General features: G+C 50.9%; 1 long non-coding RNA gene across 3 annotated transcripts in view; it reads right to left on the bottom strand.

Moving 5' to 3' along the window:
• Window positions 1-21031, bottom strand: part of LOC135176843 (uncharacterized) — a 100912-nt gene extending 79881 nt beyond the window's left edge. For all 3 annotated transcript variants that reach the window (XR_010302854.1, XR_010302857.1, XR_010302856.1), the window contains exon 1: window positions 20780-21031. This is a non-coding gene — a long non-coding RNA (uncharacterized LOC135176843). The remainder of the gene's footprint in view (window positions 1-20779) is intronic.
• Between the last annotated feature and the right edge of the window lie 4708 nt (window positions 21032-25739).

Raw genomic sequence — 25739 nt, 5'->3', positions numbered from 1 at the left:
CTGGAGCAAACCACAAATAAAAGTTAGAGAAGTAGCTTTGGAGACATTAGTGGAGGGGCCTCTTGCAACATCCTAGTGGAATGAATGGGTATTGTAAATGGAAGGTACTGGAATAGCCTTGGAGGTGCTTGTGGAAGTGCCTCATGCAATGTCTAGGTGTAATGGATAGGTATTGTAAACGGAAAAAGAATAGGAATGAAGGTGAAATAAGAGGGCAACAGATGGACAGAGTAGAAGAGACAGCTGGTGGGAGCACTTGAAGGTGAAGATGGGCAGCTAGAAGGAAAGAGCTGCAAGAGGAAGAGTGAAAAAAGAGAAGCAGATAAAGGACATAGGGAAGGAGAGGTAGAAATATTCTTCATACTAGACATGAGAGGAGCAACAAGAGAGCAGAAAGGGAAGCAGGAGGCAAGCAAATAAAGGAGGAGAGTTTCAAGAACAAAGAATTAGAGGTTTGTGGAGACAGTACCAGAAGAGAGGGCAGAACACTGATTGTTCTCAGTGGCAAGGTACTGCAACAGCAGAGACTGCCAGAGGGCTTGAGATGGCCTGTGCAGCAGAGGCAGCACCATTGGCTTGGCAGTGCCATCCATGCTAGCACTGGGATATCAACACCTAGGGAGATGTTAGCTTCTTTCCCAAGCATTCCACCTGCCACAGAAAGGAGGTTGTAGCCAGGTGGGGATTGGTCTCTTCTCCTAGGCAACCAGGGACAGAATGAGGGACACAGCCTCAAGCTGTGCCAGGGGAGGTTCAGGCTGGGTGTCAGGAAAAAAAAAATCTTCAGAGAGAGTGACTGGACATTGGAATGGGCTGCTCAGGGAGGTGGTGGAACCACTCTCCCTGGAAGTGCTTAAAAGGAGATTGGATGTGGCACTTGGTGCCATGGTTCAGCCAATCAGATGGTGTTAGGTTACACATTGGGCTTGATCTCAAAGATGTTTTCTGGCCTGGTTGATTCTATGATAAACTATGAAGGGAAATAAGCTGACAGAAGTGGTAAGCAATGAGGAACAGCCAAGCTAACCCCACTGTGCATGACGAGAACCCACTCCTGTTTCTGCACCGTGTGAAACAATAAAGCCTCCTGTAGCACCGCCAGCACAATGCTCTGACAAGCAGCCTTGCCCTTCTCTTTGATCTAGTACTTAATCCCATATCTGAGTTTGGAGAACAATACTTCATCCCTACATGCTGCACAAGGCAGCTTTAATATAATCCTTCCTGTCACAGGTGCAGGCTGCTTGAAGGAGTCAGCTGAGTTTGTTGCTTTGATGCACCAAGGAAAACTTAATCACCCTAAGAAACTTTGCAGAAGGGTGGGGAGACAGCTTTGAACTGGAGGGGGGGGGCAGTAGAAAATGATCCACAGGATCATAGAATGGTGAGGCTTGGAAGGGACTTCTGAAATCCATCTAGTCTGAACCCCTGTTAAAGCAGGTTCACCTAGAGCGGGGTGCCCATGAACGTGAGGGTGGTGAGACCCGGGAATGGGTTGCCCAGGGAGGTGGTGGAAGCCTCATTCCTGAAGGTGTTTAAGGGCAGGCTGCATGAGACTCTAGACACCCTGATCTAGTGTGAGGTGTCCCTGCCCATGGCAGGGGGGGTGGAGCTGGATGATCCTTGTAGTCCCTTCCAACCCTGACTGATCCTATGATTCTATGTCCAAGTGGGTTTGGAATCTCTCCAGAGGAGGAGACTCCATGGCCTCTCTGGGCAGCCTGCTGCAGCATCCTCATAGTAAAGATCCTTTCCTTATGTTCATACAGAACATCCTGTGTTCCAGTGGGTGCCCACATCCCCTTGTCCTGTTACTGGGCACTGACCTCCTCCTCTTATCCATATCTAAAGGGTAAGTGACAAGCACTGATCAGAGCCTCTCTCAGGCTGCTCTTCTCCAGGCTAAACAGCCCCAGGGCTCTCAGCCTTTTCTCATCAGAGAGATGCTCCAGGCCCCTCAGCAATTTTGTAGCTCTTCCTTGGACTCTCAGCAGTTGTTACTTGTTTCTCTTGAACTAGGGAGCCCAGAACTGGACAGACTGAGAAGCACATCAAAACGTGTTGTGCCTGACCCAGCATATCCTCTTTGCCCAGTCCACTCCAAGAAAGAGTGAGCAGAGAGGCAGCAATTAGGACTTTGGATCTAGCTCACTGGCAACACCATCAGTCAGAGGAGGAAGAATGTACCCAGTGCACAAACAGCAACTCCACCATCAAGGACTTCAACGTGCCCTGGCGGCCAAGAAGGCCAGTGGGGTCCTGAGGGGCATTAGGAAGATTGTGGCCAGCAAATCAAGGGAGGTTCTCCTCCCCCTCTACACTGCCCTGCTCAGACCTCACCTGGAATACTTCATCCAGTTTGGGGTTCCCCACTTCAGGAGGGACAAGGATCTACTGGAGAGAGTCCAAGGGAGAGCTACAAAGATGAAGGGGCTGGAGCACTGCCCTGTGAGGAAAGACCTGGGGCTGTTTGTTCTGGTGAAGAGAAGACTTAGAGGGGATCTAATCAATGTTTATAAATATATAAGGGTTGAGGGTCAAGAGGGAGGGGACAAACTCTGCTCAGCTGTGCCCTGGGACAGCACAAGGGGTAATGGATGGAAACTGCAGCACAGGAAGCTCCACCTCAACATGAGGAAGAACTTCTTTACAGTGAGGGCACCAGAGCCCTGGCACAGGCTGCCCAGAGAGGTTGTGGGCTCCTTCTCTGAAGCCTTTCTAGCTTTATCTGGATGCATTCTTGTGTGACCTGTCCTAGATTCTCTGGTCCTGCTCTGGCATGAGGTTGATGATCTATGGAGGTCCTTTCCAACCCCTAACATCCTGGCATGTGACTTGTGAACTGTAGCAGTAATTTGGAGGTATTGGTCTCCTGCATGTCACCTCCAGGATTTTCATTTAAGGATTATTGTGAGTATTATGGGCCTTGTATAGTCTTAAGAGTAAGTGTAGAGGGAGGATTAGCTGGGCACAAGAGCCCCTGTCAGTACTAACACACAATACTCACAAGTAAGAACAGGCTTCTAGTGAATGGATTGGAAGGATCCTCAGAGATCCTCTACTCCAACCCCCATGCCACAGGCAGGGACACCTCTATGAACTACATTTGGTTGCTCCATGCCTCATCCAACTTGGCCTTGGACATCCCCAAGGAGGAGGCAACCACAACCTCCCTGGGCAGCCTGTTCCAGAGTCTCAGCAGCCTCCTACTGAAGAACTTCTTCCTTGGCTCCAGCCTAACCCTGCTTTGCCTCAGCTTCAAACCATTCCCCCTTGGCCTGGCTCTAGAAAAGTCCCTCTGCAGCCTTCTTGGAGGATCCCTTCAGGTACTGGAAAGCAGCTCTAAGGTCCCCCTAGAGCCTTCTCTTCTCCAGGCTGAACACCCCCAGCAAATGAATGAAGCCTTAGAGACACTGAAGACCCTCCTCTGCTCAATTTCTAGAGATGCCCTCTCACTTCATTCCCCAAAGCAAAAGCTCCCACCCTGGGAACATGAACAACCTGCAGTGCTTTGAAGGTCCAGATACAAAACGAGCGCCTGGGTAATGGAGCCTGAACAAGCAGCTAGGCCCATCCCTGTAGCTCCCCCAGGACTGGTGCAGACAGCTTCGACCTTTCCAAGTCATCAGAGGCCATTCATCACAGAATGACAGAATAGCAGGGCTTAGAAGGGACCTCTGAAGATCCTCTAGTCCAAGGTTGCTGCGAGAGCAAGGGTTACCCAGAGTCGATCACACAGGAAGACAATCAGGTGGGTCTGGAATGGCTCCTGAGAAGGAGACCACACAGCCTCTCTGGACAGCCTGTCCCACTGCTCTGCCACCTTCAAGGGGCAGAATCTCTACCATCGGTTCATGTGGCAGGTCCTGGGTTCCAGTTTGTGTTGACTGCCCCTTGCCCTGTCCCCTGCCCAGGCTGAGAAGTCTGGCTCCATTCTGCCACTCACCCTTCAGCTATTGCTCAGCATTGCTGAGATGCCCCTCAGCCTGCTCTTCCCCAGGCTGAACAGCCCCAGGGCTCTCAGCCTCTCCTCACAAGGTTATGTTCAGTGCCCTCAGCAGCTCAGGGGCTCTCTGCTGGACTCTCTCCAGTAGTTCCCGGTCCTTCTGGAGCTGGGGAGCTCTGTCATCCTCAGCTCCAGCTGGAACCAGCTATTTCTGCAGAAGGGTGCATGCTCAAGACTCCAAGGGTAGGCATCTTCCTCTCATTGCAGAGAGCAGTGCTTTGGTGGTTTGCTTTAATATATATCTCCTACAACATTTTGTGCCCCCAAGTTGTAGATCAGCCCCACAATGTGCACACTCACACAACAAAGAATCCTTTGGGTAGAAAACAGAGCAACAGCTGAAGAGTCACATTTGCAAGTTGAATGCAACCAGTGGTCAGCACGGCTGGAGCTCTTTCTTTGCTCCCTTTGCTTCTCAAGGAAGTGGAAGGAAGATTTCAGTACATTTCAAGGTTGATTTTAAAAGAGGACGCTTCACAGAAGATGCTAACAGCCCTATTTTAATAGCTTCTGTAAAAGCAGAGACTAATCCTTCATGAAAACAGCACAAGGGAAGAGACTAATGCTAATTAACGCTAAAAGATCTTTTATTTCCCAAGAAATCTCGAAGGAAAACTCTTATTTCTCCAAAGGATTTCTTTCTAGATCAGACCAGGAGAGCAGCGAGCTTGACCTTTTCTCTAACAAGCCTGTGCTACAAGTATCTTGCCAGCAGTACCAAGCTGCAATGTACAGGCAGCAAAGGCAGGAGGAGATTTTGGAGGATGCTTCACTCCAAGTTGCTAGGTGTGGAGAATGTATGTTCAGAGTCCAGGCTGCATTGGCAGAGCTTTGATGCCAGCCTGCTCTGGCAAAGGCAGCACTGCCACTCCTCTGCATTTCCTCCTTAGAATAAGTATTCCTACGAGAACCACATTTGAGCAGGGTTTGGGCAGCAAGACTTACTCACCTCTGGATGCTTCCTCATGGGGGTGCTGGTGGGTGAGGAGCTGGGCAGGAGCCAGCAATGGGCACTGACAGCCCAGAAGGCCAAGGGCAGCCTGAGCTGCATCCAAAGCAGCATGGCCAGAGATGGAGAGAGGGGATCCTGCCCCTCTGCTCTGCTGAGACCTCACCTGCAGGGCTGGGGCCAGCTCTGGAGTCCACAACACCAGAGAACTGCTGGAGAGGGTCCAGAGGAGGCCACAGAGATGCTTAGAGCATTGGAGAACCTTTGCTGTGGGGACAGGTTGGGAGGGTTGGGGCTGTTCAGCTTGAAGAAGAGAAGGCTTCAGGGAGACCTCAGAGTTGCATTTCAATATCTGAAGGGGACCTACATGCAGGCTGGAGAGGGACTGTTCAGAAAGGCCTGGAGGTTAGGCCAAGGGCAATAGCTTGAGAGTGGAGCAGGGCAGACTTAGGTTGGACCTCAGGAGGAAGCTGTGCAGGAGGAGAGTGGTGAAACACTGGCACAGGGGGGAGGTTCTGTTCCTCTACTCTGCCCTGCTGAGACCACACCTGCAGTACTGTCTCCATTTCCGGGAGCCCCGCATTAGAAGGACCTGGAGCTTCTGGAGAGTGTTCAAGAGGCCACAGAGACACTCATATGGCTGGAGAACCTCCTCAATAGGGACAGGCTCTGAGACCTGGGGCTGTTCAGCTTGGAGAAGAGGAGGCTCCAGTGAAGGGACTACAGGAGATCTGGTGAGGGACTTTTGACAATGACTTGTACTGACAGGATGAGAGGGAATGGATTGAAGCTTGAGGGCAGATTGAGGGTGGGGATGAGGAAGAAATTGAGAGTGAGGAGACACTGGCACAGGTTGCCCAGGGAGGTTGTGGCTGCTCCCTCCCTGGAGGTGTTCAAAGCCAGGTTGGATGAAGCCTTCAGCAACCTGCGCTGGTGGGAGGTGTCCCTGCCCATGGCAGGGGGTTGGGACTGGATGATCTTCAAGGTCCCTTCCAAACCAAACCCTTCCATGAATCTGTGAAAGTGACACACAGGACTAGAAGGCATTTGGACAATGCAGGAGAGGTACAAACTTCCTCAACAGGCCACTTGACCAAGTGAAGTTAATTACAGCCTATTTGCATACTTTAGCTTTTCCTTTTCTAGTTTTCCCCACTGCAAGCCTCCCAAGCTTCCTTCTGTGTCATTTGTTGCTGCTCTCCCTGGTGCCCATCTGGGTCAGCTGCCCTACCTTGTGAGTCAGTCAGGACTCTTCCTTTGGCCACTCATTTCCCCAGTGCTTGTAGAAAATCAGTTCTGGGACTTCTGCTCAGCCATCAGAGCAATCTCCTTTGCCAGCCAGGGTTGGGAATTTCTGGGGCTGGAAGAACCATAGAATGGTTTAGGTTGGAAGGGACCTCAAAGCTCATCCGGTTCCATCCACCGGCATAGGCAGGGACACCTCCCACTAGAACAGGTCACTCAGGTCTCATCCAACCTGGCCTTGAACACCTCCAGGGAGGGACCAGCCACAACCTCCCTGAGCAACCTGTGCCAGTGTCTCACCACCCTCACTGTCAAGAACTTCTCCCTAACATCCAGTTTAAATCCCCCCTTTGCCAGTTTAAACCTATTCCTCCTCATCCTGTCTTACAAAACCTGGTCAGTAGTCCCTCCCCAGCCCTCCTGTAGCCCTCTTCAGACACTGGAAGGCCACTCCGAGGTCTCCTGGAAGCCTTCTCTTCTCCAGGCTGCAGAGCCCAAATTCTCATAGCCTGCCCTCGTAGGAGAGCAGCTGCAGCCCTCTGAACATCTTTGTGGCCTCCTCTGGACTCACTGCAGGAAGGATGGACACCATGATTGTGCAAGCCTTATTTCTGCAGGAAACCAGCCTGCAAGAAGCACTGCTAAAGCTGGGGAGCCCTGCTAATTAACACCTCTCTGGACCATTGTTGGAAAGCTCAAGGCTTGTTTCAAGCAACATGCTGGCACAGGCACCCTGGGTACCTGACCCAGCAGTACTGTGCCCAGCGTGCAAATTGCAGCATACTCAGTAAGTGCATCCACCTGGGGAGGGTGGTAGAGTTCCCATTGCTACCTCTCCTTGCTGTGCCTCTTGTCACCCAGCTGAGCAGACTGGAAGTGACAGCTGTGCAGCCATGACATGAGAGCTGCTGCATCATCCCCAGCTGCCAGGAGCATCTTTTAAGATGGATAAAAAGGCCCAAAGCTGCAGCATTACAGAGCTTAGCAAACACCCTCTTACACCAGCCTAGCTTGGCTTGCCCATGGAAAGAACACATGGAGTGCATCCTGAAAAGACTCAGTTTTGGGGTGCTCACTCCAGGAAAGACACTGAGGTGCTGGAGCAGGACCAGAGGAGGGCAAAGAAGCTGAGGAACGATCTGGAGAAGAGGACCAGGGAGGAGCAGCTGAGGGTATTTAGTGTGGAGGAGAGGAGGCTGAAGGCAGAGCTCATTGCTCTCTACAGCTCCCTGAGGGGAGGCTGGAGCCAGGTGGGAGTTGGGCTCTGCTCCTTAGTATCAGATGATAGGATGAGAGAAAATGACCTCAAATTGCACCAAGGCAGGTTTAGGTTGGACATTAGGACAAATGTCTTTGCTGCAAGAGTGGTCAGGCACTGTCCCAGGCTGCCCAGGGAGGTGGTGGAGTCCCCATTGCTGTGATGGGGTTGTGGTGATGGTTAGACTGGATGACCTCTAAAATGAAGACACATGGATTTGACAAGAAGACCACTGAGTGGTAGAGGCTGGATGGTCACAAAGAGGTGCAGTCATGCTCAATGTCCAGGTGGAGATCAGAGAGAAGAGAGCTCCCTCAGGAATCTGTATTGAGATCAGCATTAGTTAATATCTTTGCCAGAGACCTGGGCAGTGGGAATGAGGCACCCTCAGCAAGTTTGTGGATGAAACTAAGCTGGCACAGGTTGCCCAGGGAGGCTGTATCTGTCCCCTCCCTGGAGGTGTTCAAGACCAGTATGGATGAGGCCTTGAACGACCTGTTCTAGTGAGAGGTGTCCCTGCCTGTAGTGGGGAGTTGGAGCTGGTTGAGCTTTAAGGTGCCTTCCCACCTAAATCATGCTATGATTCTTTGAGTGGTGTGGATGGCTTACTAGAGGGCAGGAACCCATCCAGAGGCACCCTGGCAAGCTTGAGAAGTGAGTCTGTGCAAACCTCATGAAGCTGGATGAGGCCAAATGTAAGGTGCTACACCTGGGTCTGGACAATCCCAAACATGTATAGAGGCACTGAGTGGATTGAGAGCAGCCCTGAGGAGCATAAGTTTGGCATGCTGGACGAAAGGCTGGACATGAGCTGGCAATGTAAGCTGGTACTGCAGGAAACCAGAGGTGTGCTGGACTGCATCAAAAGACCTGTGGCCAGCAGATGTGGCTGTGGTCTGGATGATCAGGCAGTGAGATGGATTGGGAATTGGTTGAAGGAAAGAAGCCAGAGAGTTGTGGTCAATGGGATGGAGTCCAGTTGGATGCCTGGGACTAGTGGAGTCCCATAGGGATCAGTACTGGGACCAGTTCTGTTCAATATATTCACCAATGACCTGGATGGGGGCACAGAGGGCACTGTCAGCAGGTTTGCTGATGGCACCAAGCTGTGTGGAGTGGCTGCCACACCAGAAGGCTGTGCTGCCATTCAGCCAGACTTGGCCAGGCTGGAGGGGTGGGCAGGGAGAAATGGAATGAAATTTAACAAGGACAAGTGTAGAGTCTGGCACCTGGGAAAGAACAACCCCAGGGGTCAGTATAGGCTTGGGACTGACCTGCTGGAAGGCAGTGAAGGGGAAAAGGATTTGGGGGTCCTAGTGGATGAGAGGTTGACCACAAGCCAACAATGTGCTCTGGTGGCCAGGCCATTCTGGAGTGGATTAGAAGGGCTGTGGTTAGTAGGTCAAGAGAGGTTCTCCTGCCCCTCCACTCTGCCCTGCTGAGGCTACATCTGGAGTACTGGGTCCAGTTCTGGGGCCTCCAGTTCAAGAAGGACCTCAGAGAACTGCTGGAGAGAGTCCAGTGCAGAGCCACAAAGATGATGAAGGCAATGGAACATCTCTGCTATGAGGAGAGCCTGAGGGACCCGGGGCATGGAGCTTGGAGAAGAGGAGCCTGAGAGGTGACCTTAATCTTTATAAAGATGCAAAGGTGAGTGCCAGGAGGCTCTGCTGGGTGATGCCCAGTGCCAGGACAAGGAGCACTGGGTGGAAGCTGAGGCATAGGAAGTTTCATGGAAACCTGAGGAGGACTTTTTTCCCTGTAAGGGTGATAGAACTCTGGAGCAGGCTGCCCAGAGGGGTTGTGGAATCTCCCTCTCTGGAGATATTCAAACCTCACCTGGATGAGTTCTTGTGCAATCTGCTATAGGAGATGCTGCTCTGGCAGGGGAGTGGGACTGGATGAGCTGTGGAGGTCCCTTCCAGCCCCTGACATTCTGTGACTCGGATGGAGGCTCTTTTCTCCTATACTCAGCTCTCATAAGATCTCACCTGAAGTACTGTGCTCACCTCTGGGGGCCTCAGCAGAAGAAACACATGCATCTGCTTCAGTAGGGCCAGAATTGGTTCACAAAGATGCTTAAGGAATTGGAGCACCTTCCACATGAGGGCAGGCTGAGAAAGTTGAGGTTGTTAGGCTTGGGGACAACTTATAGCAGCCTTCCAATACTTGAAGTGGGCCTACAGTAAAGATGTGGAGAGACAAGTGAGGAGGTGGGGGTTGGTCTCTTCTCTCAGGCACCCAGGGACAGAACAAGAGGACACAGCCTCAAGCTGCAGCAGGGCAGGTTCAGGCTGGATGTCAGGAAGAAGTTCTTCCCAGAAAGAGTGACTGGAGTGAGCTGCCTGGAGAGGTGGTGGAGTCCCCATCCCTGGACATGTTTAAGAGGAGGCTGGATGAGGCCCTTGGTGCCATGGCTTAATTAGAAGGTGTTGGGTGATAGGTTGGACTCAATCTCAAAGGTCTTCTCCAACCTGGTTGATTCTGTGACTGTCAGGGAACGTAGTGACAGGATAAGGGCCAACAGTTTGAAACTGAGAGAAGCCAGGGTTTGGACTGAATTGTTAGGAAGAAATTCTTCATGACGGTGGTGGTGAGCCACTGAAACAGCTTGTTCACAGAAGTTGTGGCTGCAAGTGTTCTTAAGGCCAGGTTGGCTACCCTGATCTAGTGAAAGGTGCCCTGGGCCATGGCAGGATGATTTCACAACCCTAGGTGAATTTTAAGATCCTTTCCAACCCAAACCATTCTGATTCTACAGTTCAATGACCCAAGCAGCTCTCTGACTGAAACACACAAATTTACCCTCTCAGCATTTCCATCTGAGTCTCCACACAGTGATAGCCCAAGCTGATGGCACCATAGAATCAACCAGGTTGGAAGAGACCTCCAACCTCATCCAGTCCAATCTATCCCCCAGCCCTATCCAGTCAACTAGACCATGGCACTAAGTGCCTCAGACAGGCTTTGCTTGGACACCTCCAGGGATGGCTACTCCACCACCTCCCTGGGCAGCCCATTCCAATACCAATCACTCTCTCTGCAAAGAACTTCCTCCTAATATCCAGCCTGTACTTCCCCCGGCACAACTTGAGACTGTGTCCCCTTGTTCTGTCACTGGTTGCCTGGGAGAAGAGACCAACTCCACCTGGCTGCAGCCTCCCTTCAGGTAGTTGTAGACAGCAATGAGGTCACCCCTGAGCCTCCTCTTCTCCAGGCTAAACAACCCCAGCTCCCTCAGCCTCTCCTCATAGGGTTTATGTTCCAGGCCCCTCACCAGCTTCGTCGCTCTTCTCTGGACACCTTCCAGCACCTCAACATCTCTCTTGAATTGAGGAGCCCAGAACTGGACACAGTACTCAAGGTGTGGCCTGACCAGTGCTGAGTACAGGGGAAGAATAACCTCCCTTGTCCTGCTGGCCACACTGTTCCTGATGCAGGCCAGGATGCCATTGGCTCTCTTGGCCACCTGGGCACACTGCTGGCTCATCTTTAGCTACTATCTATCAGTACCCCCAGGTCCCTTTTTTCCTGGCTGCTCTCAGCCACTCTGTCCCCAGCCTATAGCGCTGCTTGGGGTTGTTGTGACCAAAGTGCAGAACCCTGCACTTGGCCTTATTAAATCTCATCCTGTTGGCCTCTGCCCACCTATCCAGCCTGTCCAGGTCCCTCTGCAGGGCTTTCCTACCACCAGAAGCCTGGGTGGATATTTCACTGGGGGTGGGGTGAGGAGGGTAACACCATCACAACTGAAATGAAAATGAGTAATTGCTTTGTCAGGAGCTTCAGCCCAGCTGTCAGAATATCACTGCCCTCTGTTAAACTGCGCTTTGATATTTAATCAGAAGTTTATTTACCCATTTTACCTGTCACAGTGTGGCAGAGCACTTGGGTCCCAGCTGACAACCTCATTTTTCATCTTCAGCTATTTCATCCAATTGCAGTAAGTTCCAGAAAGGGGCCAAGCTTGGCTAACTCTTCCCTGCAAATTCCACAACATTCATTTCTGCTTCTCTTTCATTATTGATCCCTATTACAGAATTAGATTGGAAGGCCCAGGATTGCCACTTCCATAGCCCTTCAAAGCCTGCAAAACGTTTCCCATCACATCAGCAGCACTGGAAGATTGGTGGAGCATTAGGTAAATTAGGCAGTTCAACAGAGGGCAAGAGCTGATTTCCTCCTGGCACATAAACTCTTGATCTTGCAGTAAGTGTTAGATTTTAATCAAGGATGTCTGCCTTGTTTACTATTTCTTTTCCCAGTATTCCTGATCACCACAGTGCCCTGCAGCTGGAGTGAGTGTGATGTCCTCCAATACGTGCCAGGCTCGCACTGGCACACTGTGAAGAGACAGAATTCTTCTTCAGAGCTTACCTAAACTCTTAAGGACTGCCTAGGGCCCCAGAATGGCTCAGGTTGGAAGGAACCTCAGAGATTGCCTGTGGGAATCCAATATAAGAAACAATAATAATGAGCATTTTGACCTTCATTCCCACAGCTTCAGGATGCCTCCCCCAGGGGAGGAAAAGATAGTGAGACATCTGGCCCGGGGGAAAACCAAGACATGATGCATGTAAAAGACTGGACTGAACTCGCCTTAATTAGGCTACTGCATCGTTTGCATGGTGGAGTGAGAGGAGTCACCACGAGGGGACAGGAGCCTTTTTGGCCATATGCTTTCAGTCCTCTGTCCTGCACGGGTGTTACATTTGCACAGGCCTGGAACAAAGAGCACCTGCTTCAATCCAGAGTGTGTCATTGCATCTGCAGATTCCTGGCAGCCACAAGTGGTGGAGAACGCAGGCAACGAGAGAATGAGGCAGTGACAATCCCCTACTCCAACCTCTCTGCCATGGGCAGGGACACCTCCCACCAGCCCAGGCTGTTCAAGGCATCATCCAGCCTGGCCTCAAACACCTTCAGGGAGGGGGCAGCCACAGCCTCCCTGGGCAACCTGTGTCAGTGTCTCCCCACCCTCACTCTTAAGAATTTCTTCTTCATCTCCAGTCTCCATCTGCCCTCCTTGAGCTCCAATCCATTCCCTCTCATCCTGTCAGTACAAGCCATTGTCAAAAGTCTCTCCCCAGCTCTCCTGTAGTCCCTTCAGGTACTGGAAAGCTACTCTAAGGTCTCCTTGGAGCCTTCTCTTCTACAGGCTGAACAGCCCAATTCTTTCAACCCTGTCCCAATAGCAGAGGTTCTCCAGGTCTCTCATCATCTTGGTGGCCTCCTCTGGACCCTCTCCATGTCTCTCTCTTGCTGGGCACACCAGCACTGGAGGCAGTGCTGCAGGTAAGGTCTGAGCAGAGCAGAGGGGCGGAATCCCCTCCCTGTGCTTCTGATCTCCCTGCTCTGGATGCAGCCAGCACACAGCTGGCTCTGGGCTGCCAGCAACCAGTGCTGGCTCCTGGGCAGTTTGGCACCAACTGACACCCTCAAGGCCTGCTCCTCCAAGATATTGCAGTCTCAAGATCTGTATCTCAGTATCTCAAGATATTGAGCTAACATCTTCCACTCCTTGCTCTACTACAACAAAACCTGGTCCAGTGGGATGATCTTTAAGGACCCTTCCAACCCAAGTCAACCCAAGCCATTCTAGAAGTCTATGAATGAGGCTTATAATTTCAAGCAGTTTCAGTGCCTGGCCTCTGACAAGGTACATCTTGTAAGGAGTTTGTCTTCTTAACCACACTCTCAGTTAGCTGAGTCCTAATGATTAAAAACACTTTGCCCCCACGAGTTTGTGTCTGGTGAAGTTTTGGTAGCAGGGGAAGGAGGCTACAGGTGTGGCTCATATAAGAAACATTGAGAAGCTCCTCCAGCTCCAAGTTGGACTGTGTCTGACCAAGTGTGCTATTTTGAGCCTAGCTGGGATATTTCAGAGAGAAGAATTAGATTCTGGGCTGTGAAAAGGAAACAATGGTGATGTCTACTTCACTCACAGGCTTGCTGGGATGTATAAAAACAAGAACACAAACATGGATAACAGAATTGCTTCTCTAACCTGGTGACTAATCCCTCTGCTTCCTAACTCTCCTGGCTGATTCTCCAAACTCACCTTGAACATAAGGCAAAGTCAGGCATAAGTTAGAGAGGTGGAAAGGAGGTGGAAGGGTGGTTGGGAGCCCCTCCTGGGGACTCAGGTTTCTGGGAAGGGTATTGCATTTCTGTATTACCTTTTTAACTTGTATATTTCTGTATGCAGCTGTAGATATTGTAAATACCTGTTTGTATATTGTACTAAGCTGTGAATATAAAGCTTCACTCTAATTTTCATCTCAGCTGAGTCTAGTCTGGGTTATTTCTTAAGTATGGGGGGGCAGGTAACACCCAAACCATCACACCAAGGCAACCAGCATCTCTCTGAGAAGAGATGTTGGGGAATAAGCTGTTGAGTGAGTTGTTCTGTTTTGGGGGGTTCTTTAACTTTGGAAAAGAGTGGGAAACTGAGAGAAAAAACTATGGGACAGCCAGGTCAGTGAGGCAGAAGGACAGGTGGCACCTCAGAGCAGCCATTCTGTGGCAAGACAACAGGCTGAGCCCTTCCAGCTCATGGGGGGCAACAGTGGAGCAGAAGTCAGGACTGCCCACAGCTACCTACAGATAATTAGTGTCAAGTGCATGAAAGGTGCCCACTCACATCACAGAAACCTGGCATTTGTCAGCAGAGCAAGGAACAAATTAAATCAGGCTGAAACATCCCTCAGTTAATCTGGAGATCATCAAAACATTTGCAGTTTTGGATGTGCAAACATGACTTTGTGCTTTGAAAGTCTCCCAGGGCACTGAAAATGCTGCCCCACTTTTCCTCAGGAGCAGGTTTTGCCAGTGTGAGCTTTCTGAAGACAGCTAACAGGACCAGCTCATTAGTCCGAGCTTCCAGCAAGCTCCTCACTCCTCATGCATCGCTTCCCAACTTTGCTTGCAGCCTGCCCTTGTTGTGCTTGCACTGGCCCTTGATGGAGGAGAGCTGTGCAGAAGATGGGATTCTGACCAGAGGAGCAGGAGGGCACTGGGAATGCTGCTCCTCTGCAGCCATGCTCAGAAGATTTGTTCTGGGAAGCACTACAAGGACTTATCTTGCTGCAGGTGAGCCAGAGTGATCCTGTTAGCACTCTCAGACTGCTTCAAGTTGGGACTCTCCAAGGGCATCTTGTCCACCCCCTTGCACTCAGCAGGGACACCTCCAGCTAGAGCAGGCTGCACAGGGACACAGCAAGGCTGAGCTTCAATATCTGCAGGGACAGGGCCTCAAGCACAGCCCTGGGCAGCCTGTGCCAGTGTCTCAGCACTCTGCTTCTGCACAACTTCCTCCTCAGGTCCAACCTAACTCTGCCCTGCTGCACTCTCAAACCATCGCCTCTTGTCCTGTCACTCCAAGCCTTTCTGAATAGTTCTCTGCCCATCTTGCCTGTAAGTCCCCTTCAGATATTGAAATGCAACTCTGAGGTCTCCCTGAAGCCTTCTCTTCTCCAGGATGAACAGCCCCAATTCTCTCAGCCTGTCCCCACAGCAGAGGTTCTTCAGCCCTCTGAGCATCTCTGTGGCCTCCTCTGGACCCTCTCCAGCAGCTTCAGGTCTCTCTTGCATTTGGGGCCCCAAAGCTGGCCCCAGCCCTGCAGGTGAGGTCTCAGCAGAGCAGAGGGGCAGGATCCCCTCTCTCCATCTCTGGCCACGCTGCTTTGGATGCAGCTCAGGCTGCCCTTGCCCTTCTGGGCTGTCAGTGCCCATTGCTGGCTCCTGCCCAGCTCCTCACCCACCAGCACCCCCATGAGGAAGCATCCAGAGGTGAGTAAGTCTTGCTGCCCAAACCTTGCTCAAATGCGGTTCTCGTAGGGATACTTATTCTAAGGAGGAAATGCAGAGGAGTGGCAGTGCTGCCTTTGCCAGGGCAGGCTGACATCAAAGCTCTGCCAATGCAGCCTGGACTCTGAACCACACCTAGCAACTTGGAGTGAAGCATCCTCCAAAATCTCCTCCTGCCTTTGCTGCCTGTACATTGCAGCTTGGTACTGCTGCATCTGCCCTGCAGGTGAGGTCTCAGCAAAGCAAAGGCGCAGAATCCCCTCTCTCACCCTGCTGGCCTGGTGCTTGATGCAGCTCAGGCTGCTATTTGCTTTCTGGGCTGCACTCACCTCAGTCTTCAACTCATGGACTATCCCCCCCTCCCCTAGCTCCTCACTAGTACTGCAAGGCAGGAGCAGCTGACACCTCTTTCCAGACCAGTGGAAACCCATATTTTAAAGAGCCATTGAAGAAAAGACCAAGGCACAGATCTGCTCACTGAGAGCTTCCCTGGGGCATTGCAATCTTGGTCAGCACAGTGTCAAGCCTTTGGCTTCAACCACATAACCTGTGGACACTGCACCTTGGCCATTCCTGTTTACTGGGCAGTTCTCTGTACCTGTACCAGCAGGTATCTGGGCACCAGATTAATTTCAGTGATGGGATTAAAATAAACAACCCCCCCCCAAAAAACCAACAAAGCAAACAGCAGGAAAGCCAAAGCACCAGCATGAACACAAAAGAAAAGGCAAAGGGACATACTGATTCTTGGCTTTCCTGCCTGGAGAAGCAGCTGGCCAGCCAGTCTTTAGGAGAGATCAACCTTGAGTGATTTGCAAGTTTCTAGATCCCTGAAAGCCCAGCCACTTCCAGGCCAGTACTTCCCAAAGATCTACACCATTCCACCTCCTAGGTGTTAGCTGTAACAGCCTGCCTCATTCCCACTGGAAGGCAGCCCTGCAGCTCCTATTAGACACAGGCACTGCCAAGGAGAGTGAGGTCTTTCCTCTCGAGCTTTCTCTCTGCAGCAGATACCAACCACTTACCCACTCCCCACATCTCCCCAGCATGAAAAGAGCATTCATACATTTCATAGAATGGTTTGGATTGACAGGGACCTCGAAGGTCATCCAGTTCCAACCCCCTGCCACAGGCAGGGACATCTCCCACCAGCCCAGGGTGCTCAAAGCCTCATCCAACCTGACCTTCAACAACACCTCCAAGGAGGGGACATCCACAGCCTCCCCAGGCAACCTGTGCCACTGTCTCATTGCTCTCACTGAAAAGAATTTCTTCCTAATTTCACAGAATCACAGAAACATCTGAGTTGGAAAAGACCCTCAGGATCACCAAGTCCAGTCTCAATCTGCCCTCCTCAAGCTTCAGTCCATCCCCCCTTGTCCTGTCACTGCAAACCCTTGTCAAAAGTCCTTCCTCAGCTCTGCTGTAGCCCCCTTCAGATACTGGAAGGCTGCTTTAGGTAATCCCTGGAGCCTTCTGCCCTCCAGGCTGAACAGCCCCAGCTCTCCCAGCCTGTCCCCATAGCACTGAGACTGAAGAATTCAATCAGCAGAGCTTAAAGAGACAAAAATAAATAAATCTCCTCCATCTTTTCAAGGACATGTCCCAAAGCAAGGAACTTGCCTGAGTTTACTGTTATTTATGGCCTTCTGGGACAGGTAGAGAAGAGCCATTTAATCAGGCCTGGATGGATGATATACAACAAGCTTAGCTGTGTGCTGACAGAAAGTGCTAAGGACCTGAGTCTCCTCTCTAGCACAAGACACCAAACATAGCAGACACACAGAGTAATAGAAAGGTTTAGGTTGGAAGGGACATCAAAGCTCATCCAGTTCCAACTCCTTGCCATAGGCAGGGACAACTCCCTCTAGAATAGGTCATTCAAGACCTCATCCAACCTGGCCTTGAACACCTACAGGGAGGTTGTGGATCACAGAATCACAGTACGTGATCCACAACCTCCCTGGGCAACCTGTGCCAGGGTCTCACCACCTTCACTGTGAAGAGCTTCTTCCCAACATCCAGTTTCAATCTCCCCTCTGCCAGTTCAAACCCATTGCTCCTCATCCTGTCATTACAAGACCTTGTCAAGAGTCCCTTGGCTGAGACCCTTGGAGACTGTGAGGCCCTTCAGTGAGACTTGCACAAACCAAGAGCTGGGCAGAGAGGAACCCAATGAGATTCAGCAAGGATAAGAACAGAGTCCTGCACATGGGAAGGGAAAACAAACTGCACCAGTTTGGGGGGTGATAGGCTGGGGAGCAGCCCGGTGGAGAAGGACCTGGGAGTGCTGGTGGGCAGCAAGTTCTGCATGGACCGCAATGAGCCCTGGGGGCATTAGGAAGTGTGGGCAGCAGATCCAGGGAGGTTCTCCTCCCCTCTACTCTGTCCTGGTGAGGCCCCACCTGGAATACTGCATCCAATTCTGGGCTCCCCACTTCAGGAAAGACAGGGATCTGTTGGAGAGAGTCCAAGGGAGAGCTACAGAGATGATGAAGGGACTCTACCCTATGAGGAGGGACTGAGGGACCTGGGGCTGTTTGTTCTGGTGAAGACAGAGAGGATCTAATCAATGTTTATAAGTATCTGTGGGCTGGGGGTCAAGAGGGAGGAGACAAACTCTGCTCAGTTGTGCCCTGTGACAGCACAAGGGGCAATAGATGGAAACTGCAGCACAGGAAGCTCCACCTCAATGGGAGGAAGAACTTCTTGACTGTAAGGTTCCCAAAGCCCTGGCACAGGCTGTCCAGAGAGGTTGTGGAGTCTCCTTCTCTGGAGCCTTTCCAGCCCTGTCTGGGCAGAAAAGGGGAACAGGACCTGGGGGTCCTAGTTGATGGGAGGTTGACCATAAGCCAGCAATGTGCTCTGGTGGCCAGGAGGGCCAATGTTATTCTGGAGTGGACTAGAAGAGCTGAAGCTAGTAGGTCGAGAGAGGTTCTCCTGCCCCTCTACTCTGTTCTGGTGAGGCCATATCTGGAGTACTGGGTCCAGTTCTGGGGCCTCCAGTTCAAGAAGGACCTCAGAGAACTGCTTGAGAGAGTCCAGTGCAGAGCCACAAAGATGATGAAGGGAGTGGAAGATCTTCCTTACAAAGAGAGCCTCAGGAGCTGAGGCTTGGAGAAGAGGAGCCTGAGAAGTGACCTCATCAATGTTTATAAAGATGCAAAGGTGAGTGGCAGGAGGCTGGAGCCAGGCTCTGCTGGGTGATGCCCAGTGCCAGGACAAGGGGCACTGGGTGGAAGCTGAGGCATAGGAAGGTTCATGGAAACCTGAGGATTTTTTTCCCTGTGAGGGTGACAGAACATTGGAGCAGGCTGCCCAGGGGGGTTGTGGAGTCTCCCTCTCTGGAGCTATTCAAACCCCACCTGGATGTGTTCCTGTGTGATCTGCTATAGGAGATCCTGCTCTGGCAGGGGAGTTGGACTGGATGAGCTTTGGAGGCCCCTTCCAGCCCCTGACATTCTGTGATAAGACCTTCACTGAACCCCTAGAGAGTTTCTGAAGATCCATGGAAGAGTTTAGGTTGGAAGGGACCCAAGATCATCAGTTCTAACCCCACCCTGGCTACGGGCAGGGACACCTCCCACTAGAACAGGTTGCTCAAGATCTGTCCTTAGTATTTGCACTTAGAAAAAAAAGGATTTGCTCATCAGCACTCGATGCACATCTCTGTATTTAGCTTCCAGGAAATAGGACACTCATTTCACAGGAAGATTTGAGGGGGAAAAATTCTCTTTAGATGGCCTATTTCTTTTTTATGAACCCATGGCTATTGATTTTCCTCTATATCACATATTTCTGAAGTGCTGGGGGGAGTAAATTCAGGATCCCAAGCAAGAAGTAAAAAGGTTTCTCCAGTAAACCTGAACTTGGGCAATCAAAGAAATAAAAAATGAAATTCATATAATGGAGAACTAAAGATCCTTCTTATTTGGCCTTATGAAAGGATGCACTGCAGTGCTTCAGAGCCCTGCAGGCCTCCTGCAAGTTCAGCAGAATGGCTTGAAAGAGCTTCCTGAGAAGTGAAACTGGTAAAGATACCAAACATCCACTGCAGCTGCTGACAGGCATCAGCTGCAGGCTTTCTGGCTTCCAAGCCATGCAAGTCTGGAGCAATCTTTTCCTTTACAGCAGAAGACAGGCATGAGATGCAAGCTGTAGGACAGCAACAGCAAGTCTGGCCTCCCATCACTCTGAGAGGCATAGAAGAGAATCACAGACTCACTTCAGTTGGAAAAGCCCTTCGAGATCACCCTCTCCAACCAGTCTCTAACTGCCAAGACTGAGGACTCTCTCCAGCAGATTCCTGTCTTTCTTGAGCTGAGGAGCCCAGAGCTGGACACAGTACTCCAGGTTTGGCCCCAGCAGGGCTAAATGGAGCAGGAGGAGAACCTGTCTCAATCTGCTGGCCACATTCCTCTTGGTGCACACCAGGATGCCATTGGCCTTCTTGGCCATAATAGCACCTTGCTGGCTCATGGGGAACTGCTTCTCCACCAGGACTCCCAAACTCTTCTCCAGAGAGCTCCATTCCAGCAGCTCCACCCCTCACCTGTCCTGATCCATGGGCTTGTTCCTCTCTCCAGCTGCAGGACCCTGAAATTGCCCTTGTTGAACTTCTTAAGTTTCCCTCTGCCCAGCTCTGCAGCCTGTGCAGCTCTGGCTGAGTGCCCCACCCTGCTTCTGACCCTAGCCAGGCTGCCATTGGCTTTCTTGGCCACATGGGCACTGCTAGCTCATGGTCACTGACTGCCAACCAATACCCCCAGCTCCCTCTCCAAGTCTCAGCTTTCCAACCACACATCCCCAGGTCTGGAGCTCCCCATGGGGTTGTTGTGACCCAGGAGCAGGACATGGCACTTGGCCTTGTTGCCCAGGTCCTGCTGCAAAGCATCCCTAACCTCCAGCAGATGAACACAGCCACCCTGCCTGATGCCATCTGCAAACCTACTGAGGGTGCCTCAATGCCCTCATCCAGCATATTGATGAAGACATTAAAGAGGACAGACCCCAGCACTGAGTCCTGGGGGCCACCACTGGTGACTGGGTCCAGCCAGGTTCAGCTCCATTCCCACCACTCCCTGAGCCCAGCCATCAGCCAGTTTCTTATCCAAGGCAGAGGGCACTGAGCCAAGCCTTGTGCCAGGAGTTTCTGAAGAAGAATGCTACAGAAGACAGCCAAAGGCTTTACTAAAGTGGGGCTAAACAATGCTCACAGTCTTCATCCGCCAGGCAGTTCACCTAATCTTAGGAGATCAGACAGTCAGGCAGGACCTGCCTTTCATAAGCCCCTGCTGACTGAACCTGCTCCATAGCCTTTCCTGGCACCCAGGTCACGCTGACAGCCCTGCAGTTCCCTGGATCATCCTTCTGGCAGGCAGGAGTCACATTAGGTAACCTACTCACTTCCTCTGTCATCCATTTGGAAGAAACAGCCTCTCTTCCAGATGCCCAGCCCAGTTTCAGCCTTGACCAGCTTACCAGCCCAAGGAAACAACAGCAACACACTCACCTGCAGGATTTCCACTCTGGAAGCATCCTTTCACTCCCCTCAAAGCCAGGGCAGCCAAAGCTGCCTGTTGTTACCATCTTGAGCGTTGAAATATCAGCAAAACAAGACAAAAAGTGATGAGGAGCAAGTGCTAAGGCTTTGCTGGCACACCAAATGATCCTGTCTCCAGCAAAACAGCCAGCCTAAGACCAACTGCTCCCAGTCCCACTGAAGCTTCTGGAGCCAGAGCAGCTCAGCAGGAGCAGGTGCCTCATTAACTCACCGACTTCAGCTGTTCTTAATTACCTGAAGGCTTCACCCTCCCTCGCAGCTCATAAGATCCTGATGCCTAACTCCTTGCTCTAGAGCTCCTCGTTAAGAGCTGGATTTCCTTTTAACTACCCTCCTGTAAATCAACAGGCTCCCTCCTACAGTCAATAAACCACATGAGCAGAAATTAGTGCTTAGCATCTGGCTCCAATCCACCTCTGTTTTGGCTAATTGATATCTCTAAGGGAATAGCTGTGGAGATTTGACCTTTACTGAGAAGAAAAACTTAAAGCTCAGAAAAGAGCTCCTAACCTGGGCAGCTGCCTTCCCAGAAAAGTCAGGCTCTTGTTCCCAGCATAGCTCAGAGCAACATCACTGCAACAACGTTATTGTCTGCTGTGCTGCTTTGGAGGCAAACTGGACTGTTTTAATGAGAGGAATTAGATTCTAGGCTGTGAAAAGGAAACAGTGGTGGTGTCTACTTCACTCATAGGCTTACTGAGATGCACACAAAACTTAGCTAGGACAGAGTGGGAGAGTCAGTGTGTGTGTGTCTGTCACAGGGGGTGCCCTGGGCTGCTGCTTCTGCGTAACTAGTCCTTCTGCTTTCTCACCCCCCTCGCCAGTCCTCTGACCTCACCTTGCACATAAAGTATACTCGGGAATAAGGTAGAGGGGTGGAAAGAAGTTGGAAGAGTGGTTGAATCATAGAATCAACCAGGTTGGAAGAGACCTCCAAGATCATCCAGTCCAACCTAGCATCCAGGCCTATCCAATCATCCAGACCATGGCACTAAGTGCCCCATCCAGGCTTTGCTTCAACACCTCCAGGGACAGCGACTCCACCACCTCCCTGGGCAGCCCATTCCAATGCCAATCACTCTCTCTGGCAAGAAGAGTGCCTAACATCCAGTCTAGACCTCCCCTGACACAACTTGAGACTGTGTCCCCTTGCTCTCTTGCTGGTTGCCTGGCAGAAGAGACCAACCCCACCTGGCTACAACCTCCCTTCAGATAGTTGTAGACAGCAATGAGATCACCCCTGAGCCTCCTCTTCTCCAGGCTCTTGGGGACTCTGGTTTCTGGGAGGGTTGTTGTGTTTCTGCATGACTTTCAACTTGTATATCTCTGTATATAGCTGTAAATATCATAAATACCTGCTTGTCTGTTGTGCTAAGCTGTGAATATAAAGCTTCATTTCTTAACTTCCAGCTGGCTGAGTGTAGTCTGGGTGATTTCATAAGAGTGGGGGGTGAGGAACTCCCAAACCATCACATTTACTTTTCTCTACCAAGGCCTGTTGGAAGCCAAAAACGTCTGGGTGAAGTAACAAGAGCTTTGGTTTGAATGTATCTCAGTTATCACCAACCCTGGAAACTCAGCAACATCCTACAGCGGACCTTGAAAGGAAATAGTTCTCCTTTGCTCAGCTCTGAAAAGAGATTAATGCTACCTACTTACAGCCCACAAATGTGTTGTTAGTAGGCACAACAGAGCTGAGTACAACAAAGACTGAAGAGCTTTGCAAGACCTCACCAGGAGTATTGTGTCCAGATATGGAGCTCCCAACACACCTGATGGTGTGGGTCCAGAGGAGGCCACAAAGATAATCAGAAGGCTGAGGAAGCTCTGCTATAGGAACAGGCTGGGAGAGTTGGGTCTGTTCAGCCTGGAGAGGAGAAGGCTCCAGGAGGACCTCAGAGCAACATTTCAATATCTGAAGAGGACCTCCAGGCAGGATGGGGAGGGACTGTTCAGAAGGGCTTGGAGTGATAGGACAAGGATAGTGGTGTGAAAGTGGAACAGGGCAGAGTTAGGTTGGACCGCAGGAGGAAGTTGTGCACAAGGAGAGTGGTGAGACACTGGCACAGGCTGCCCAGGGCTGTGCTTGAGGCCCTGTCCCTGCAGACCTTCAAGCTTAGCCTTGCTGTGTCCCTGTGCAGCCTGCTCCAGCTGGAGACGTCTCTGCTGAGATGCCCTTGCAGGGTCCCTTCTAACCCAGTGCGACCTTAGAGAGCTTCTCCAACCTTAACTATTCTATTATTCCCCGAGTGTGTAAGCTGAGGAAAGCTCTGTCCAAAGAGCCATAAATCACTGGGCAGCTTTCTGATTCAGCAGAGACAACCTGACTCTAAGTGACACTGACAAACGGCCCTGCGAGCTTTTGCTTTGCTGTGCTGCTTTCTCTTCAGCTGCCTCCCAAACTTCGATGCAGAAAGTACCAAGCAATATAAAGAGGAAGGCAGGTGTGAAATGAAGTAATTGAGATGCAACACTTCATCACTAAGTCGTTGGTAGGAAGTGGAGGAAAGCTTACTGAGAACAAAAGGAATGTCTGGGTATGATTTATTTAGGGGTCAGTTTGTCCTGAGCTACACCAGATCCCTGCAGTGTTCCTTGGTGGCCTTCATTGACTACCTGGGACATTTCCTGCACTGAAAGCCCAACCCAGACCCTGATCTGACCCAGAAAGTGATGGACATTGGTGCTCACTTTTGCTACACCTCGTGAGCCACCTGGAAACAGCTGGGGAAGGATGGGTGAGATTTTAGCCTGGCTCCTGGCAGCTGCCTGGGATCAGTTAGATATGAGGGCAGCTAAAGAGTAGGGACATTCCAGGGAAAAGGACACTGCAGTATGGAGCTACAGACAAGAGGGAAAATGGACAGAAGGTCTGCCAGATGGAGCTGGAAGGGAGGCATAGCTGGGGACTGTCAGGGACCTTTGGGACAAGCATAGAATCATAGAGGGGCTTGAAGAGGAAGGGATCTCCTCCAACCCACCTGCCATGGGCAGGGACACCTCCCACTAGAATAGGCTGTTCAAGGCCTCATCCAGTGTGGTCATAAATATTCCCAGGGATGAGACACAGAATCATAGAATGGTTTAGGTGGGAAGGGACCTCAAAGAGCATCTAGTTCCAACCCCCTGCCATAGGCAGGGACACCTCTCACTAGAACAGGTCTACAGCTTCTCTGGGCAATATGTTCCAGGGTCTCACCACCCTCATAGCAAAGAACTTCTTCTTAATGTCCAATCTAAAACTAATTTGCTCTAGTTCAAAACAAACAAAAAAATGGCCATGGTGGAGTTTTCATCATAGCAAAGAACTTCTTCCTAATGTCCAATCTAAAACTAATCTTCTCTAGTTCAAAACAAACCAAAAATAGCCATGGTGGAGTTTTCCTCATAGCAAAGAACTTCTTCCTAATGTCCAATCTAAAACTAATCTTCTCTAGTTCAAAACAAACAAAAAATGGCCGTGGTGGATTTTTCCTCATAGCAAAGAACTTCTTCCTAATGTCCAATCTAAAACTAACTTGCTCTAGTTCAAAACAAACCAAAAATGGCCATGGTGGATTTTTCCAGGTATTTTTGGTTGTTTTTTTTTTTTCCTCATGGATTTGATTGATGCAGTAGAAAAACACTTTAAAAGGATATTTTAGAGTGCCAGGAAGGAACACGTATCTCAGCTGGAAGTAAAATAAAAGACTGGTGCAAAGCAAGAAATTCAGATAACCAATGGTCACACATTCACAGACTGCATTGGGCTGGCAGGGACCCTCCAAGGGCATCTTGTCCACCCCCTCCACACTCAGCAGGACACCTCCAGCTAGAGCAGGCTGCACAGGGATACAGCAAGGCTGAGCTTGAAGGTCTGCAGGGACAGGGCCTCAAGCACAGCCCTGGGCAGCCTGTGCCAGTGTCTCACCACTCTCCTTGTGCACAACTTCCTCCTCAGGTCCAACCTAACTCTGCCCTGCTCCACTTTCAAACCATTGCTCCTTGTCCTATCACTCCAAGCCCTTCTGAACAGTCCCTCCCCAGCCTGCCTGGAGGTACCCTTCAGATATTGAAATGCAGCTCTGAGGACTCTTGGAGCCTTCTTCAGGCTGAACAGCCTTGAATGACTGTGTAACTGTAACATTTCTTGGGTGGAAAACTGCTGCCTGGCTTGTTGTTCAAACAGCCCATATTTCCTGTGGGAAGTAAGCATGCAGAGTAGTAACAGTCACATAAGCAGAGTTCTTCCTGAGGGTGCTGAAGGTGTTAAAATGTTTGCTTGCTTTCTCCAAACAGACATCCTTCATGGTAAAAATTGATGGGAGCCCAGCAACAAGCCTGTAACTTCCCTCTGCAGTCAACTTCCCTGGGCAACCTGTGCCAGTGTCTCACCACTCTCATTCTCAAGAATTTCTTCCTCATTTCCAGCCTCAGTCTCCCCTCTTTCAGCTCAAAGTAATTTCTTTTCATCATATCACTGCCAGCCCTTGCCAAAAGTCCCTCCCCAGCTTGCTTGTAACTTCTTCAGGTTCTGGAGAGAAGACTCTAGGGTCTCCCTGAAGTCTTCTCATCTCCAGGCTGAACAGCCACAACTCTCCCAGTCAGAGGTTTTCCAGCCCTCTGAGAATCTCTGTGGCCTCCTCTGAACCCCCTCCAGCAGCTCCAGGTCCTTCTTGTGCTGGGCTTACCAGAACTAGAGGCAGTGCTGCAGGTGAGGTCTGAGCAGAGCAGAGGGGCAGAATCCCCTCCCTGTGCTGCAGCCAGCACACAACTGGCTCTGTGCTGCCAGTGACCAGTGCTGGCTCCTGGGGGGTGTCAATTGGTCAGTGCACCAACTGACACCCCCAAGGCCTTCTTCTGCAGGCTGCTCTCCAGCCACTGCTCACCCAGCCTGCATTTGTGCTTGGCACTGCCCCAAACAAGCAGA

This window comes from Pogoniulus pusillus, chromosome 7 (genome assembly GCF_015220805.1).
Source record: "Pogoniulus pusillus isolate bPogPus1 chromosome 7, bPogPus1.pri, whole genome shotgun sequence".
In the NCBI taxonomy this organism is placed as follows: domain Eukaryota; kingdom Metazoa; phylum Chordata; class Aves; order Piciformes; family Lybiidae; genus Pogoniulus; species Pogoniulus pusillus.
The sequence above is the reverse complement of the archived record's forward strand: the minus strand, read 5'-3'. Positions and strand labels throughout refer to the sequence as shown.